Genomic DNA, 20573 nt, shown 5'->3' with positions numbered 1-20573 from the left:
TCGCTTGGGATCACCCTGGGTTTGTTCTGGGTGAGTTTGTGTTGGGAAGTTTCAGGATATGTGGTTAAGTCCACACTAGTAGGCTGCAGGGTGCAGCCTGGGAGCTCTGTGCCCACCTCCTTTATAAATGAGGGCCTACCTCTCCCCACCTTGTTCCTACAATTACCACCTAGGCCCCAGTTGGCCAGTCTCCTGATTGATCCTATCAGAACTTGTTCAGTGATGTAATGCAGCTGCATGCTTAATAGATGTTCATTTTAAAGTTGAGTGAATGAATAAGAGAAATGGATATATTGGGGTTTATCAGGCCCAAGGAATGGGGCTCAACCTGAAGCATAAAGGGTTTAAATTAAGTTGTAATTTAAGAATTTCCTGACTATTAAACTTGGTAATGAACTATGAGCAGAAGTAGAATTTCGTTCTCAGGCCGGCTTTTTTTTTTTTTTTTTTTTTAACCAGGCTTGAGTTGTTTAGTTGTGGCCTTGCCTAGAGGCCGGAGGTGGATTTTAGTAGATAATTTCTGAAAATCCCTTTCTTAAAGAGACCTGTGATTGTTATGACTCATTGTGCAAAGTTATCAGGCAGGTAAGTCTGTCATGATTTAGTTAATAAAAGTGTTTAAAAATCCATTAAAAAAACTTGCAGTATACTGGCTAAGCAGATATTCCACAGTTAGTCTGCCAGGATTTAAACCCACCCCCTTCCCCAGCTTTTTATTAGTCGTGTGATCTTGGTAAATCACTCAATGTGCCTCAGTTTCTTCATATGTAAAATGGGGGTAATAATAATAGTATGAATTTGTTCTTAGGGTTAAATGACTGATTAAGAAAAGCATGTACAATGTTTGGCACACTTCAAGGGTTCATTGTATTAGCTATTGTTTCAAATAGCAAATTCCCTTAATGTGTTCTTACCTGTTTGTGGATTCAGATTATTATTGTAACAGAAGGCGAGAGAAAGGTAAACTCAAAGTTATGTGGTATTGAGTAATAACCAAGTGAAATTATACCTCAATAATACAGATTTCATAAAGCATTATTAAGTGCTATGTACCAGGCCCTATGCCTTTCTTGTTTTATATAATCTTCAGCTCAGCCCTTTGAGTTCAACTCCATTTTAGAGGAGGAAGTTGAAGCTTAGAAAAGTTAAGGATTGCCCAAGATCACCAAGCTTGTAGATTGCAAAGGCAGAATTCATATGGCCCAAGTCTATTTCTTCATTATAGTAAATGAATTACAAAATAATGATTCAACCTAAAACACACACACACACGCACACACACACACACACACACACACACACAAACACACAACATTTATTTTACCTGTAACCTTTTAGGAATGTAGACCAGTGGTCAGAAATTGCAAAACTTTAAATTGGGCCAGTCTGTTTTGCATTTGTAGGTTGAAGCAGGATTTAAAATAAAAATACTCCCACCACAGCCATCCACATCTCCCTGTTTCTGGATTGCAGCTTGTTTAGTCCTCTAACAAGGTAATTGGTGAGAGTTGCCACTCTAAAGAGAGAAGAAACCCCTGCTTTCATAATTAGAGCCCTTTTTATTAATAACATGGGTTAGCCCCAAAGGAACCAGGCAACTCTTAAAATGTTTGGTTCCAGTTTATTTATATCACAAGATTTGCTTTTTCTTCTTGACTTTATGCCCTAAACGGAGAATAAAAGTTGTCTTTCAGGATTTGACCCCAGCAAGATTTTGGTGAGCTTGGGGAAGAGGAGTGAACTATATCCTTCATTATTAAAAGGGTTTTACTTAGAACTTTCCCTTCCTGTTTTCAGTTGGAAAACCCAGGATTGGTGCCTTCTAACAACAAAAGGATATTTGCTTGGGGCTAGTGATGTTTCCTAGAGCGAGTTCTATAAAGAGGTCAAAGAGGAAATCATGAAAAAGAAAATGGAGTTGAAGTCGGTTGGAAGTCACCTAAAGAACACTTTGTGATTACATGATTTTACAGCGTTATTGAGGTATAATTGACATATAATATAAAGTGTACAACTTGATAGCTTTTGACATACCTGTGAAGCCATGACCACAATCAAGACAATGAACACATACTTCATGCCCCCAAATTTCTTCATGCCCCTTTGTAATCCTTCCCATTCCTCTCCATGACCTGTTCCCCCATTTCCAAGCAACAGCTGATCTGCTTGTCACCAAAAATTAGTTTGCATTTTGTAGAATTTTATGTAAGTGGAATCATATAGTTTATATTATTTTTTTGGGGGGGGGGGTGGGGAGGCTGTCTGGCTTTTTCCCTTTTTTACCCAGAGTAATTATTTGGAGATTCATCCATGTTGATGAGCATATCAATAGTCCATTCCTTTTTATTACTAGGTAATATTCAATTGCACAACTGTACAACAATTTGTTTAGTCATTCATCTGTTGATGGACATATCCATTGCTGCCTGGATTTTAATCCAACCCATTTATTTCACTCATGGAGGAACAGAGGGCAAAGGGGAGGAAGTCTTCATAGAGGGGGTTCGGTCAAATCCACAGTGCATATGGGCAATGGTGAGAAAGCAGTCTGCTTCCCTGGGGAACTGTGCCAACAGGCCTGACAGCTTGAGGTGTGGCTTGGCTGGTTTTGCCTGGGATGATCATTCTTTTGACATCTCTGAATACATAGTAATGTTAGGAGTTGAAAAAAAAGATTATATAGCATTCTGTCTGCATATATTTATCTATACATTTCTCGGTATCATTGATAGACTCCTTTTGTCATAGACAAAGAATACCTTCTGTACCTAGTATGTGAATCTCAGAGTATAAGGGAAATCAGGTTCCATTCTAGGCCAGTCTTTTCCCATCTCCTCTCTCCTCAGGGACCTAGAGCCTTCAGTTATCTCCTTACTCTACCAGTTCTTCAGCTGCAGCCTATAGTGCAAGTCCCTCCCACCCCTCAAGCCCCTCCGTTGATCCTGTGTAAGTCTCTAGTTTTCACCTGATTTGTGTTCTTCCTTTTCAAGCAAAGTTCTTTAAAAGTCTTTTCTTCTTTATGTTCCATTCCCTTGTTTTCAGTCCTCAGTTCCTTTCTCCGATGCCCTTGGTGCTATTGGCCAACCCCTTAATGTTTAAACCTCCCCACCTTGTCCCTCCTGGTTTCCCTCCTACTTGTCCAAGTGTTCCCTTTGTAGTCTTCATCATGAGCTCATCCTCACATGTTCCTCAGAACTCTATCCTTGACCCACTGCTCTTCCTCCTCTGCCTTCTCTTTCTGGAAACTTTCTTGTGCTCTCAATATTCTACTTATGTGGTTGTTGATGATTTGACCAAGTGCATATCAATAGCCACGGAGTTATAGACTAGAATACCATCTCTTTGGATATTGGAGGGGGATATACCAATCATGTCTCAAACTGAACTCATAGTTTCTCTCAAATGTTTTCCTCCCAATAAAGGAGTCACCATGCACTCAACCATCCAAACCAGACATCAGCCTCTACCTTACTCTACCCCATCATTTAGTTATGTGGTTCTAAATTCTTCCTTGACCCTGTACTCTCCTCTCTGCACGTGGTCCCACTTCAGGGCCTTATCACTTCTGACTTGGATCATTGTAAGAATCTAAGGTTAGTGATCTTACTCCACCTTGTAGCTTACTCTTAATCAGTGCATCTTCCACATGGTGCCCCATGTGGTCTTTGTGTCCTGTTTCTGCTTAAAAACCCAGTCATAGGCTCCCTGCAGAAAAAACTTCAAATCTCTTAGCTTGTCATGTAAGGTCTTTATATGATCCAGCTTTTATGATGTTCTCTGTTGTTTTTCATGTTTTACTAGTTCAACTCTTTTAAGACCCTTCTAAATGCTGCTTCTCTGCATTTTCACAGCATTTTGTGCATTCCTCTTGCATGGCACTCTCTCAAATCTACTGAAATACTCTCGTTATATGTCAGTATTTCTCTCAAGAATGTAAGCTTCCGGAGGGCAGAGCTTTGCTTCGTTCATCTTTGTGTCTCCCACCCCAACTCCAGAGGGTCTAACATCATGCCTAGCACATAATTGGCACTCAGTAAGTGCATATTAAATAAAATAATAGACATTGTATGACTCTCTAGGATATAAAAAGTGCTTTCAATTATATGAACTCATTTCATCCTCATAATAATCCATAAGGATAATTTCACTATAATCTCATTTTACAAATGAGTACATGCAGGTTAGAGGGTGAAGTCACTTCTCAAGGTCATGAATAGATCATCTGATTGCCAATCCAATATTTGCCCCCTATATTTGTGAATTGGGAAAATGTCAATGTATTAGGACAGAAATTTAGTTCAATAAACATTTATTAAAGACCTACTAGCTATAAGCCAAAACCCGAAGTGATGAAAGCACAGAAGAAGAGTGGGAGAGGCCACTTGTACCTGTTAGGATTCTATAGCAGGGTTTCTCACCCTTTCCACTATTAATATTTTAGGCTGGGTAATTTTGTTGTTGTTGTTGTTGAGGGGAAGGGCTATCTTGTGCATTGGAGGATGTTTAGCAGCATCTCTGGCCTCTATCCCTAGATGCTAGTAATAACCTCCCTGCCCTCCTACACAAACCCAATCAAATATGTTTCCAGACATTGCCCAATGTCCCCTTGTGAGTGTGTGTGTGCGTGTGTGCATGTGTGTATGTGACAAAGTTGCCCCCAGTTGAGAATCACTGTTGTATAGCAAGGCTTAAAAGGGGGGTTCTGAATGGGAGAGCAAGCTTTCCAGGCATCCCAAAGTATGACAGATGTTGTATCAGTGCGGTTCTGTCTGGGCAAAGAGAGTCAGGGGAGGAGAGAATGGAGGAGAGGTTATGAGTGTGGCCATGTGGAAGGAGGAGTTCTGGAGGTAGGAGGAAGATGGGGGCTAGTACCGCCGGATGGGGAGCTGGGGAACCTGTAGGGATAAAAACCCCTGACGATTGGGATGGGAGAGGTAGAGACATTTATGTGTATGCTTGCAATGTAGATTTCAGTTTATTCTACTGAGCTGAATACCAAAGAGGGAAATTACTTGTTCTTGAGAAGATCAGACTTGGGGAGAGGCCCAGCTGTAAATCCTGGAGGGAGGACTTTAATGCCACTTAGAAATCAGGCCTGAAACACCCATAATGTTTGTCAGTCCACATTTTAGTGTTCTTGAGAAAGTGTGCAGGGTGTGGGGGATGAAATATGGCAGGTATTTGATTTAAAAAGCCTGCACAGATTTAATGTCCTGATAAAATGTATTAAATCTTTTAAGGTTTTAATGAATCTAGTATGTGTTTCATAAATCAAGAACTCTGCTAAGCCGTCTCCTGGTTTAATAAGAGTAAACTAGGAAATTGCTCTGAGCAGAAGCAAAATACATTTATATCACATTGAAAAGTAATAGATTTTTTAAGCTGAGGGGGTCTTTCTGGGCCTTTTAAGCTGTTTGCTTATTACATTGCTCCAACTCCTTCAAATATTAAACCCCAGGCAAACACGTGCTTAACCGTATCAAGAATTGAGCTAGCACAAAGGTAAAGCTGTTTTGTAAGAGCAGAAAACAAAGCCAGAATTTCCTTACCCTGAGACCTCAGACCAAGTTGATTTCTGCACTGAAACCTGGCTTATGCATATCTAGCTCAAAGTGGTTGGTTAAAAATCGTTATTAACTGTTATTAGGCCCCTTTCCTAAATTCATTCACTCCTCCATCCTCACCTCCTCAACACATTTTCTGGATTGAAGTGGTAAGTGCGTAAAATACTTCTTGACTTTTACAGCTGACGGTGGAATGGCTTGTTGAAGTGGCTGGTCAGATTGTCCAGAGCAAGCACGCAGAACCTTCCTTCCCTCGTCTTTAACCCAGGGCTGTAATGTTCACGTGCCAGCAGGGGCAGGGAACTAGGTTTGGATGTAACAGATGGGTGTCTCTGGGCAGACTGGGCATCAGAAATTCCTGCCACTCAGCTTCTTTTGTGGATGGGGCAGGTTCTGGGTGAGATGGTGGTTCAGGGCGCTGGGAGTGAGGTATGTTGGGGGAATGAGGGAGGGGGTGGGGATGGGGCTGGAACATTCCTGTGCATAAAAGCTGGCAGGGCTTGTGAGCTCTGCAGGGGAGGGAGCAGGCCCCATAAAGCTCAGTGTGGAGAAGCCTGTCCAACCTCATTAGCTGTCACGGGCAACAATACTGATCTGGCAATAAAGGCGATTCCAAACCTGTTGGTCATTAATCACCCGCCTGACAGTTGCGAATGGAAGTGGAAAAACCTCATCCCCCCTCTACCCTTTCCCTCCTCCCCTGGCCCAGCTCTGGGGTTTCGGGTTACCTCTCCATATATATATATATATATATATATATATATATATATATATATATATATATATATATATATATATATATATATATCGCTGCTGGGGGCTGGTCACTTTCCCTGCCATTTTCCAAGGGGCCAGTTTCAGCTAGGAGAGGCCACAGGTTGGCCAGCACCTGGCAGACCTGATTCCTGCACAGAGACCAGGGAGTGAGAAGGTGACAGGAGGTGGCCTCAGAGGTCAGCCCTCACTGTGACCCCTGGGATCCAGGGCTGGGTCTTGGCAAGCTTGTGGACATGGGGAAGCTTGTTGTCAGCCCTCCAGCCTGTCTTTCCACACCCTCCTCCTCCTTCCCTGGCACTCCCTGCTCTCCCTCCTTCAGCCACTAAGCGTCAACGTATTTCCCTTTATGTTCCTTTTCCTACTCTTCCTGACCCCTACCCTCCATTCCCAAATAAGCAGATCTCGGTTCAGGAAAAGTTTTCATCTCAATCCTTCATGGCCTACTCTGAATGGAAGCCCCTGTCCTTTCTCAGATGAACTTGTCAGCCGCACCCCCAACAGTGGCATTTGGTGGACAGTGACATTTGGTGACAGCGATGTTTAGTGTGTAGCGGTGTGGTCAGTCGGTAGGGGGGGAGGGGAGGCCGGTCTGCATAGGCGCCCTTGAAGGCCGCTCACAGGAAGCACAGCTTGGTTGCTTGGTCTGCCTCTGAGTTTTGTATCTAGAGAAAGAAGGGATGGAGGAGGAAAGGTGGTGTGTTAGAGAACATCCACAGACCAGAGCTGGTGAGGACTCACCAGCTCTTCCAGTTCCTGGCATGCTCTTCAATGCCCTTGAGCTGGGATGCCTTCAGGAGCAGGAGGTGCAACTTTGCAGTTTCAGAGAATGTGGGGGGAGAAAGGGGTGGAAGAATTAGCCAGGATTTCTGAACCAGTAGCCTGGATATAGCTTACACACTTCTTGGCTCCTGTGATGGGCAGGGCAGGCATGAGCAAGAGTAAACAGAATTCTGATGACCTGGGAGGGGGAGACATTGCAACATATATTTTAAAGTGATCAAAAATAGTCCTCTAGTTTGCCCAAACTTTTCTGAATCCCGTGGGTACGGATTGACCCTGGCCTGGCTGGGCCCGTGTTTGCTGGTGCTGCCTTTTCTTTCCATGGCAGAGGACAGAAACATCTGTGCACAGCTGATCCATCCAGACGACTTTGACAAAGACAAATTCCCATGACAAACTAATAAGAACAAAATGGAAAAAAAGGATAGGCATAATTACAGGTTTTTGGGCCTGCTTTACAATTTCCCTTATACCCTTTTTTCTTTTACCTCTTCTGTTTTTTTTCTAATACTGTGGTTGTTTTTATCTCTACTTCCACATTAGAACCACTTGGGGAGTTTTTTAAAAATGGTGATGGCTGGGCCACATTCCTGGTATTCTGATAAAGGTGGTCTGGGGTGGGGCCCCCACATGGAGATAGTTTTAAAAGCTCTTCAGGTGATTCAAATCTCAGCTGGGGCTGAGAACTACTGCGGTGATGTTTTAAAACTCACCATGGCAATTCACACCATGGCATCTTTGCTTTTGAGGTTTTCTGTGCTTTGCATGTTCTCTTCTCTCTGCCTCTTGACCAACCAAATGGTGCCACCTGTGTCACGTGCCACTACGGAACCAGTGCTTGGCATCATTCCAAAGAGAGAAGCAAAGGATGTGGTCCTTACCAGTAGTTGGGGAAATAATACACACACAAGTTTCTATTTAAAGACTAAATGGTCTGATACTAAATAGAGGTGCTATACAAGCACAGAGGAAACAGAGGTCAGTGAGGAAAATTGTGTGGAGGAAGGGGGCTGGGGCTGAGCATTAATGGGTGGGTTGTGTTTGGGTAAGGGGTCAGGAAGAGTAGGGGACTTCAGCGGAGGGACTGCGTGAGCAAATGAGTAGAGGCTGAAATAATCTGGGTATGTGCTGGGGACAAGGAGATTCGCTTGACTCGATAGAAGGCTCACCCCAGTCCTGTCTCCTAGCCTGCACTCATCCTTGCCACAGTACCTACAGTATTACTGTGGATTCCTCTTAGTCATTGGTGTGTACTGTTCTGTCACTTTCATGTGTGTCTCTACTTCTAACCATCAGAGCTATAAGCAACTGAAAGGCAAGGACTATACTATATATAAGTTGGGACCTATCATTCCATTCAATCCAATTCAACATATATTTATTGAGTGCCAGTTCTGGGCTTTTGAGATTCAACTAAACAGACAAAGATACTGCCCCTTCCCTCCTCCCCCCCTCCCACCCCCTCTGGCCAAGATTCTAACAGGGAATACAGACAAGCACACACTTTATAAGTCAGAAGTGGGGAACCTTTTTTTCTGTCAAGGGCTATTTGGATATTTATAACATCATTCATGGGCCATACAAAATTATCAACTTAAAAATTAGCCTGCTGTATCTGATCAAACATTTTATTAACTCACCCCTAATGCCTTGGCAGGGCCAGACCGAATGATTTTGAGAGCCTTATATGGCCTGTGGGCTGGATGTTCCCCACCCCTGCTATAAGTAATATAGAGATGAATTATATAGTACAGTGAAAGGTAACAAGTACATGGAAAAAAGAAAAAAAAAACAGGGTAAGGGGATCAGGAGTGAATGTGTGTGTGTAGAGTTATTAAATGGAAAGTATTAAATAGAAGGCATTATTAATAGAGGTATGAAATTGAAGGTCAGACTAGATTTTATTGAGAAGTTGAGCACTGACCAGAGACTTGACAAAATGAGGGATTTACCTTTTGTCATTGGATATCTGGGAGAGAAGTTTTCCAGATAGAGGGGACAGCTACAGCTGAGTCCTAAGTTAGAGCACTCCTGGCATGTTTGAGGAAGGGCCAGGAGACCATGGGACTGGAGCTGAGTGACTAGAAGAGGCAGTGTTGGGAAAAGACACCAGAGCTGGATCATGTAGGGTCTCAGAAGCCCCCTAAGGACTTTGGCCTTTACACAGTAAGACAGGAGTCCTTGCAGGGTTTGAAGCAGTTGAGTGACATGATCTGACTTATTTTTAAAAATATCTCTTGGGCTGCTGTCTTGAGTATAGTCCATGGGGATTGGGGGTGGGGTGTAGGACCCGGGAAGAAGCAAGGAGATCTCTCATGAGATTGATTTTATAGACACAGCTCAACTCATGCAAGTCAGTGAAAGAAGACCTTTAAAATATGCCCATGGGAAGGCTGCACATTATTCCTAAGTGCTCCTTAAGAGCATCATTATAAGGTGTACATTATTTAGATTTTGGACCTGACCAACCAGCTTACTCACTAGGCTTGAATTCAAGAGACATTTCTCTCACCTAATCAGCACACAAAGATTAGTCATTGTCAGTAAAGAATGTGATGGGCTTTGAAGATGGTTTTCCAAGAGTTCCAGAGTTCAGACCAAGGTAACTGGACAACAGCTTTAATGGGATGATATTTATTTTGATGTCTAAGTCTTACTATGTTTGTTAAAAAGTTCTACTTTACAGTATTTCTTCTGAGTGGAGGTTGGGCACTCAGCACTAAGCACACTCAGTAAGTACTTGAAGGATGGAATTAAGCCTTGAGCATGCTGGTATGTGCTAATTTGCAAGGCAGTATTAAAAATTCCATTTGAATTTCCAAATCCAGCTAATTTTAAGGGGGTAAACTATTTTTTCCCCTCAAGGAAAGTAAGACATGCATATTTAAAGGAGGCCTTTACCTTCTTCCCCTAAGAAGCCAAGGTGACCACGTTCCTGTTAAGCTTCTTATGAGTTCATTTAGGTGAATGAGCAGCCAGGAGGGTGGTCAGCCTGTCACCTACTAAGCAACGTTGTTGAGTGCCTTCTGCGAGTGTAGTCACTGAGAGAGGATACAAAAGTAGAATCTGCCATCTTTGCCCTCATGTTGCCCCCAGTCTGCTGAGGACACTTACAAAGACTCATGTTGGTGAGCCGTGGGAGGAAAGGAGGCTGCTCATTACCATATGCTTGTGTATCATCTTACACTTCTCAATGTTCTATAACATCCGTCATCTCATTGTACTTGGTCCTCACCATAATTCTGTGAAATACAATCACAGACTGTTACAGCTGGAAAGGACCTTAGAGATCATCCATTGGCCCAATCCCCTCATCGAGGAGGAGGACACTGAGGCCTAGGTGTGTGAAGTGCTTTGCCCTGGGCCACCTGGGAAGCGGAGTTGCAGGAACTGGAACCCGGGTCTCTTGGTTCCCAGTCTAAGTTCTTTCCTACACGTTCAGAGCTGTGTTACAGGGTCAAGGTCACAGGCACATTGAGTGAAGCTTGGAGGGAAAAGTTTAATTTGTGGGGGGGGGGGGGGGGAAGAAGAGGCAGCTAGTGGGAAGAGCCCCTAACTGTTGTTTCAAAGAGAGGCCAGGCAGGGAAGACATGGTGATTCACAGAAAGTGTTTGGAAGGTTGGGTCACAGCAGGGCGCCCATAGACCCAGAGTCACAAGAGAAAACATTAGCTTTTAATTATTATTTTCTGAGGCTGGTCCTCTCACACGTAGAGTGGCTGGAGCAGGGCAATGGCAATCAGGGGGCTTATGAATGCCTAACAGAGCGATGGCCAGCCGGCGGCAGTAGTTACAAGACGCCCCAGGAATGAACTGAATTCCTCGGCATGGAGTGTTTAGGTTCCAACCACTGAGCCGAAACAAAGACCCTAGATGTGGGACACCCACGGGAGAAAGTCCCAGCTCCTGCCTGTGACCAGAGCCCTTCAGTCCTCAGGGGGCCCTTCCTGTGGTAGCAAGGCCTAAAATTGAGGTTGCCCAGCCATCCTGCTGTGCCCTGCTATGAATGGAAAAAGCAACAGGGAGGACAGAGAAGACAGAGGAAGCCCTGGTACAGAGGGCAGCTGTCAGGGGACATCCAGACATCAGGTCTTTGGGTCAGGCCAGCTTCTACATGGGGCTTCTGGAGCAGGGCATTTAGAGCAATACTTCTGAAACTTCAATGTGTGTGCAAATACCTGGGGATCCTGTTCAAAAGCAGATTTACAGCCAAAGTCTAGGGTGGGGCCTGTGATTCTGCATTTCTAACAGGCTCCTGGGCCTTGGCGATGCTGCTGGTTTTAGGGCCACATTTTGAGGCACAAGGCTTGAAAGGAGGAATTAATGGGAATTCAACTTCCCCAACCGCTCCCCTGGATAATGGCCTTCCCAGCTCTTTCTACCTGAGGCCTTCCATCTTTCAGACCATTTTTCATACTCCTGTCTAGACATCTCCAGCCCCCTCCTCTTAACTGGCCTGTCCTCTGAACACTGGTGGCACTGACCACCTGTGTTACTCATTTGGCCCTTACCATCCACTGCCCAGGCTGCTCTTCTCCGTCCACTTGTTATTTCTCCAACTAGACTGGGCTACCTGGGTCTTACCTCCCTCCCTCTGTCCCAGGAAGTCAAAGCCACAACATCCCGAGTACTGCCAGGATTCTGTGAATACAAGCTCCTTGAATTGATCTGCCCTGTTGAAGCCAACATCTCCTTCCTTGGGCCATTTGTCACCTTGAACAGTTGGCCCAGAGAATCCTTGCTGGGCCAGTCTCCTGTCCCTATTGCCTGGGACTCTATTTCTAGAACAATAAAATGAATTCCATTCCTCTCCCCCGAGAATGTTGAGTTCCGGCATGGGGGCAAGAGTTCTCTCTTGGCAGAGGAGGAACCTGCCCAGCCAGACGGGCCAAGGGACCATTGATCTGAGTCCAGTGAAAAAGTGGCTTCTCAGGAGCCCGGGATCCAGGCCCACTTCTAGACAACTTCTTCTTTCAACTCTCTTGCCTGTGTTGCAACTTCACAAACTCGCCAGCCCTGGCTAGCCCTGAGAGACAGCGGTGATGGTGGTGGTGGTGGTGGGGAGACCACAGCAGGGGTCAGATGGAGTGTCAGGGTGGGGAGGGTGCAGTTCGAGGTGTCACCTACCAGAGACTTTTCTTTTGGGGCCTGAGGTGATATTGCAGGTCTGCAGACACAGTCATGTGGACCCACTCCACCTGACTCATAAGACATTCACATATATTAACATATAGATGTCCACATGGGGCAAATTCACACACAGACTTCTCACCCCTTTCTCTTGCCTTTTTATACCTCTCTCTCTCTCTCTCTCTCTCTCTCTCTCTCTCTCTCTCTCTCACACACACACACACACACACACACACACACACACACACACACACACACAAATACTTAACCAATTAAGTCCGTCGAGCACTATTTGCAGATGATGGTGTGGAATTGTGCTGGAGTTGTGTCCGGCCTCATTAAATGTCAGCATTAACAATACGGCACTTGGCAATCAAGGCTGCTCTGTGGCTGTTAGTCATTAATCACCATTTGACAGTCCTGAATTGGAAACGAGGAGCCTGCTCACATGTGCTCTGTGTACCTAGTTACCCTCTCAGTAATCAGTCTCGGAAAAGTTTTCTTTGACTCCCTGCCTGGAGGGCCTCTGTCCTGGCGAGGGGGCAGAGGGTCATTAGGCTTTGGGCCCCTCTCCTCCTCCTCCTCACTGGGAAAAGAAGTCGAGGTTCTAAAAAAATGGGAGAGAGGAGCATATTGTTTTTGGCCTGCTCTTTCCGTCGTAGGCCTGCTTTATGTAGCCTTGTTTTTATATTCTGGCCCAATGGCCAGGAAAATTCCTTTTCTCCCTGAAGAAATCGTGAAAGACACGAGCAGGGAGCTCGGTTCTGTTCCAAAAGCCGGTGGGGTAAGTTTGTAAAGTGTGTTCTTCCCAAACTGCTCAGGTGAGGACCTCTGTCTGCTAGCTGGGGGGACTTGTCTAATCTCAGGATGGTTTCCAGCAACGTGAGCCTGAATTTTCACAGGTCTCCTGGGTCCCTTTGCAGAATGGAGAGGGAGGATGAGTTTCTCTTTGGGGTCCATTCTCATATCCTTTCTACCAACTTATTCATTTAATGAAGAAATGTCTATTGAGTGCCTGTTGTTCAACAGGCATAGACTGGACACTGAATACAGCAATGGCGCAGGTCAAGGTGGTGGCTTTCAGTGGGTGCGAGAAGGATTAACTAGAGACTGCATTGTGGCAGGGCTGCTCTTTGAAAGGAAGTCCTCTTTCTCCGAATTCTCAGTGTGTGTGCTGCCCAGCTGCCAGCTTCTCCCCGGGGCACTAACCTGGGAAAATGTTCATGTTCTAGAACTTTCCTGACCTGGCTCCTTCCCACCCCTTAATGGTCTCATGTCTCATTCCCTGCAGACCCTGCTCTCTGTCTACCTGGTGCTGGCTGTTCCCAAACAGGTTGATGAAGAGGGTTGTCTTCTCCCTCTGCCCCTTTGACAAGCACATTTTAATGAGTCTTTTAGGACTTTATTCTTTAACTCCAAGGAATGAGTTGAGAGGGGGAATTTCAGCTGACATGGTGGGTTGGTAGAGGAAGAAGGTCACTGATGGTCTGCCTAGTCCCAGCGGGTCTCCTCTGACTGCCTCCAGGGTTCGCTGCTCTAGTCAGCATCCTGTGTGGCTGCCTCAGGACCACCCGTCCAGTTCTGCACATGGGAAATGGACAGACTTCTGGAGCAATGGTCGCCAGGCCATTGGTCAGGGTTTACATTCTCTCTTTCCTGATGGCTCTGGCTTTGTCCCTCCTTTGAGTTTTAGGCCCGGGGTCTCTTCTCTCACCCAACTAATGGCTTCAGTTCAAAGATGACTACTTTTTAAGCCCTTTAGCTGTTTTCTGGTTACATGGAATTCAGCAAGCATTTATTGATTGTCCACTAAGTGCCTGGCACTGTCCTAGGAACATGGAGGACACACAGATTAATAAAACACCCTTCTTGTCTTTAAGGAACTTAGGGTCCACTGGAGGGGCAATGAGGAGCCCTCAAATAGAGGACTATAAAGGGGACAAAAATAAGGGGCTCAAGGGACTCAGAGCAGGGCCATCATGACTAGTTGGGGTGAACATGAGGCCAGTGAACTTGTGAGGAGATGGGCTTTTTAGGGAGAAGGAACAACTTGAAGCAAGAGCTTGATGTTTGGGAAGCTGAGTCGCACTTGGCTCCCCTGAGGGTTCTGGCAGGCAGGGTGGGAAGGGATGTGGGGCCATGTTGTGGGTGATTTGAATGCTAGGCTCAAGGTTTGGCCTTGATTAGACAATGGGCAGCCAATGGGTTTCCAAGAGTAAGAAACACATCCCTCCATTTTTCATTCAAAAATAATCTTTCTGCAAGACAGAAGTCAAGTTTCCCCCAAGCTTCATACTCTGGGGAAGAACCTTGTAATTACATATTGATTTGAGTGATCATTGGTTTAATCTCTGTCTCCATCAGCAGCTCCATGCCATAGCTCCAGGAGCTAGAAGATCTCAAAGCTCTGTCCCAGGCCTCTCTTTAACCCTCTGGAGAGATGCGCTTTGGCCCAATCACTTTCTGGTCTCCCTCTGGCTTGCCTTGGTCCAAGGTCCTGTCTTGCCAAGGCAGCTGTTGGTGCCTCAGACTAAAGGATGACTAGGCGGTCAGGGCTCTCCCTCCACACCCTTCACTCCCCTTCTCCTCCCAGTCCTTGGTTCTTCTGGTTCTTCCCAGACTCAGGCTGAGTGACTGAGAGTTTGTCCTTCCTGGAGGCATAGCTACAACAGAGAGCACCTTTATGACAGGAGAATTTGGCTCATGTTCAGGTGTGGATTTCCCCAGCCTCAGACACTTTTCCCTTTTCACTTGGCTAACCACTTAGCCTTCAGGTCTCAGCTTCAAGGTCATGTTCCCAAAGAGGCTCTCCCTGAAATTAGTTCTAAATGAGCATTCCTTGTTACACCCTTTCTGTATGCATTCTGCTTTTCTTTCATTGCTGCTATCACAATTTATAATTATACATTGATTTGTTTGGGTCCTCCCTCCCCTCCTTGTTAGTCTGTAAGCTCCATGAAGGCAGGAACTGTGTGTCCTTTTACTCACCATTGTATGCCAAGAGTCTAGCCTTGTGCCTGGCATGTGGTCGATGCCAGTAGATGGTGCTGAATGAATGCACTCATAGTGCTGGGTCCATCTGGGGGCCCAATGATCTCAGAGCTGATTGGGCATTTACCCAGTGGCCTGGGGGTAGGTAAACTACGGGGTTCCCCCTCTTTTTCAGAAGGAAAGGAAAAGAAGAAAATGGGGAGTGGCTTGGCATTCTTGGAAACAATCCCCATGGCCTGGCCCATGGAATGTGCTTAGCCTGCTTCATAAGAGATCTCGGTGATGGCCCTGGTCACACGGAGCCACCAGCTTCTCCTCTGATAGAGTCCCGAACCTTGGAGACTGGCTTAGAAAAAGAAATCTATGGATGTTCCAAAAAGAAATGCACGTTCCTGACCCCAACTACCATCCATGGGCTCGTTCTTGAAGGATTCTGAGAATGTAAACCCCAAAGAATTTTTGGGTGCCATTCTTTTCCCTGAAGCATGACTAAGCCGTAGTCTGTTGGGGAAAACAGGAAAGCAGAAGAGGAAGGGAAGGATATAGAGTTTAGAGCAGGGTTGGTTTAATGCAAGCAGCAGAGGAGAAAGTTTAGTATTGGGAATGGGTGGTGCTTTCCTGGCTGAGTGGGCTTGAGGGGTGTGAGAGCGGAAGGAAGCAGAGAAGTGGGCAAGGCCCCCACCAGAGAGGGAGGAGCCCCTTTACCAGGGCCAGTACCACCCAGGAGCATTTGGGATTGTAGAGGATATTTTTGGTTGTCTCCATATTGAAGGGGGCTAGGGTGGCGCTACAAACAAGTGATGTCTTGAGACCAAAGATGCTAAACCTTCCACCCTGCACAGAAGGGTCCTGCCCAGTAAAGAACTCTTGCTCCAAACTCCAATAGTACTCCCTCTAAGAAACACTGGGAGATAAGAGAAAAACAAAGACTTTGATGCTTTATCTCTTTGGGACTTTAGACACCCCATGGTTTCTGTCCCCAAGCTCTTGAGATCCATGGAGAAAAAGCAGAGAGGCCCATTCCTGACCACTGGGGCATGTGGCATGGCACTCAAGGAAACTTGGGTTCCTGTCCTCTTTAGTTCCCTCTCAGCCCGCCCTCTGCACCCCTCAAACCTGCAGGCCCTGCTCACTCAAGCCAGGCCTCAGCTGTGACGGTTAACGGTTTCCATATGCTGGGCTGCTCCTGCATCAGAAAACCAGAGAGGAATGGGAGCGATGCAGGATAGAGGTGGCTGTGAGCAGAGGTGAGGGGTGGTGGTGGTGGGGGGAATGTCCTCGGATTGGTGGGAAAGGTTTTTTTTGGGGTGTTGCTGTGAGGGGGAAGTGCTGGGGGGAAGTCAACGGCAACACGTTCTATCCTGTTGGGAGGACGGCTGTTGGCACCAGGAGAAATCCATCCAGCGGAGCCAACCCTCATTAATCATCCGGGCAGCTGAACTGCCAGCTCCTTTCAAGATCTTTCAAGAAGGGTTTTCACCCAAAATAGAGTTGAAAATGTGCTGGGCCCTACTCAGAATCTCATCAGTCTGGGCATTATGGGAAGTGTCAGGCAGGCTGTGACAGACAAGGCCCACTCTGTTCAAGGGGTCCTGACTCCCACAGCCTGTCATATCAAGCGTCTGATCAAATTTGACAGCTTCATTTGTACCTACAGAATAGATAAAAGGGGCTGTTCATTGAAACAAATGGAGGGGAAGGGTTGGGGGAGGGAAGGGAGGTGAGGGTGAGAGGGAGAGAATGTGTGTGTGAGTGTTGGGGGGAGGAATGGCATTTGGGGAGGGCAACTGGGGAGGGTGATGGTTAGGAGCAAGGGTTGCAAAGAAGGATGCTCTCTAAGGACATTTTCTCCTCCAACTCTCCCAGAGAAGGGAGCGGGGTCAGGGGAGGCAGGTGAGCATCAGGAAGGGATGGGTGTGAAGGCCCCGCTTGTCAGTGTCGCCATCAGGAGGCTTCTGAGCCCCTGGCTGTGCTCTGCGCCCTGAAGCTGTAACTGGAGCCAGGAAGGTGGACCCTGTGAGCAGGAGAGCCCAGGGTGGGTCGCTGTGACCAGGAGAGCTGGGCCAGCAAGTGTGATGCATGTTTCAATTCCAAACCCTGAGCTGAATTGTGCAAAGCCTTCCTTCCCTCTTGCTGCAGCCCCTTCATTGTGCTCACTTGTGCTACAGTCTGTACCGAGGCTGCTGACCTTCTTTGACAAGGCTGCTGGGTGGCTGCACCTGTGCTGGGGGTCCTGAAGCATGGACTCTCTTAAGTTATACTTGCAGGTGTTTCTGAGCTCCTTGCAGATGACAGCTGGTTGGTGTGAGCTGGAGGGATGTCTGCCAACCACACCTTGCACAGTTTGGCTTCGGGCTTTTCTCAGGCTGTGCCACTGACCTTGAAGACCTCTTCTTCCTCCCTTGGGGCTAAGTGAAGAAATGAATCCTTGCTCCCAGGGTGCTCTGAATGCTTTTTATGGTCTCCTTCATTTGTTAATGTCATCTTTTATTTCACATTATTAGTATGTGTTTGTACTGTTTTCCCTATGAGATTGTAAGCAGTTTGATGTGAAGGTCATGTCTTATGCATCTTCTATCCTCTGATAGCATTTACTACACATAGTGGGTTCTCGAGAAATATTCCCACAAGTGCATGTGCACTTAAGGCTCAGCTGTGACCATTAGGAAGTAAGACTGGGGACAGAGGACATAAGGTTCCTCCCTGACTTATGGTCTGCCTATCCTGCCCCCACTTATCTGGAGCCTTTGGGAGATTTAGAGGAAGGCCCCCTTCCAGGTTGAGGTAGCCCAGGCCAGGTTTCATGGGTGGCCATGGAGCCCTCACTTGCTCCCTTGACCAGATGCACTCATGTGGGCATCACCTGGGTGACACTATGTGGCTCTGGTGGCAGGACTGTGGGTTTTTAGAATCAGTTAGACTTGGTAGGGATCTTGCCTCTACTGCTTACTGGCTTTGTGACCTTGGGAAAATGTGTTCAATAACAGACTCACTGCAGAAACTTGCTGCCAGGATTAAATGAATCTTACGTGGAAAGTGCTCAGCACAGTGCCTGGCACACAGCAAGCACTCAATAAATGTTAGAGAGAAGGAAAAAAGGCCATATCTGGTCCCCGTTGCCCAGACTTCCTTTATTTCAATTGATAGTAGACACTGATGGCATTTGTTTGGCAGTGACCATGGATCATCACCACTTTGAATCAACCCTTAGCCTTTGGTAAGTTTCACAGATGAACATGTTGCTAAAGTCCAATCCATCGAAGGTCCCTGCCCTCCTTGAGAGGAGTTGTTGATATGCTGCCTTAATACTCAAACAGGTGGTTCTTTGCAAGCCACCTGGTGGAGCTCTCAGGACCACAGGTATGCAGAAGTCCCAAATCTCTTTGAACTTCAGTGTCTCATAGCCTGAACAGGTCTGTCTAACTGTAGAGAGGCCAGCCTTGTCTGGTGAGAGCATTCTGTTTCCGGGGGCACCTGGTTCCTACAATTTCAAATGTATACTTTCTCCAGGTAAATGGGGCTCAGTGGGTTTGGAAGGAACTTCTGTTTGGGAAGGCCTGAGAAAGCAGGGTGGAGGTGAGCTGGAGTGAGGGAGAGGTGAGTTCTTATCTGGCTTCTCCCTTACTCATGGCGTGGCCCTTGGCAGTCCCTGCATGTCTTCATCTCATCACAGAGTCTGATGTATAGGCTTTCCCCCTGTGAGCAATGAATGGGGAGGGAAAGATGGAAGCTGGTCAGAGCACCCTGACAATACCATGGCAGACCCCTCCAGCTCTCCTCTCCTTCTGGGCATGAGGGAGGGTTAACGTCCCACCCTTGCAGTTAGAAGGGGCCATGTGACCAGTTCTGGCCAGAGGATTATGAGCAGAGGTGATATATGTCATTTTTGACCTGAAATGTAACTATTCATGAAAGTCCCTCCAGCTCTCCCCCTGCTGTGACCACTGAGGATGTTTCTCTTCAGTCAGTGGGCCTGGTTAATTACACACAACACTGATGCTTTTTGATATGTCACCATGGTTAGACTGAACTACAATTCTCAGTTATTTTAATCGAAGACCGATCTAGGTGTTTCTGTGAAGGAATTTTGTAAATGTGATTGAATTTTGCAAGTGCGGGGATCAAAAGGGAGGTTATCTGGGGGTGGGCCTGATCTAATCAGGAAAGCCCCTTAAAAGAGGGCTTAGGCCTCTCTGAGCTCAGGAACTCTAAATGGCTCATGCCAGTAAGTTTCAGCTTGCTGGTGACATTCCCTTCTTGCCTGCCTGCCCTACAGACTTCCACTTGCTTAGCTAGCCACCACAAATGCATAAGCCAATGCCTGAAGATAAGTGTGTTACTCTATTAGTGGTTCTGCTTGCCTGGTCAGACACTGTGATAACAGAGATCCCTGTCAATCCACAGTGAAGATGTAGTGTAAGTGAAAGATAAGCCTTTGTTGTGTTAAGCCCTCAGCTTTTGGGGTTAATTTGTTATACTGCATAATCTAGCCTATACTGACTATCACAACAGCAGTATTAGAGCTCTTAGTTCATCATATCTTAATTAGTTTACACATATGCCTCCTGCTAGGCTGTAAGCTTGTTGAGGCAAAGCCAATGTCTCATCTTTTAAATCCCCAGAGAAGACCATAGTACCTAGTAGGTAGTGGGCACTCTGTAAAGTTTACTGAATGAGCCAAACCCATTGCACTGAGCAGCATCTCAGTTCTTGGAAGAGAAGGGCAGGGCCAATGTGTTGAAATTGCATGGTGTCTATCATGGTCCCAACATATGCAGGCACACTGGCCAAAATGTTTTGATGGGACAGTTCCCCTAATTCTATCCATCTGTAGCATCCAGACCTACCTAAATACAAAATCTGAAGCTACCTGGCTTAGTGCAAAGGGTTTTATAGTCAGAACTGTGTTAGAATCCTGGTTCCACAGCTCTTTATCTGTAAGATCTTGGACAATTTATTTGACCTGTCCAAATTTTAATTTGCTCATTAAAGGAAATTGGAAGTTATAAGTATAAAATGCCCAGCATATCCTATATAATAAAAAGCTAATATACAAATTGACCGAAGGGCAGAACGACCGGTCGCTATGATGCGCACTGACCACCAGGGGCAGACGCTCAACGCAGGAGCTGCCCCCTGGTGGTCAGTGCGCTCCTATAGGGGGAGTGCCGCTCAGCCAGAAGCTGGGCTCACTGCTGGGGAGTGCAGTGGCAGTGGCAGGAGCAGTGGGCCTAAGCCATCAGTAAGACATCCCCCAAGGGCTCCCGGACTGCGAGAGGGTGCAGGCGGGGCCTCTAGTCCTATATAATAAAAGCCTAATATGCTAAGTGTC

The sequence above is a fragment of the Plecotus auritus genome (genome assembly GCF_963455305.1).
Source record: "Plecotus auritus genome assembly, chromosome: 3".
Lineage (NCBI taxonomy): Eukaryota > Metazoa > Chordata > Mammalia > Chiroptera > Vespertilionidae > Plecotus > Plecotus auritus.
This window is presented reverse-complemented; position numbering follows the sequence as displayed.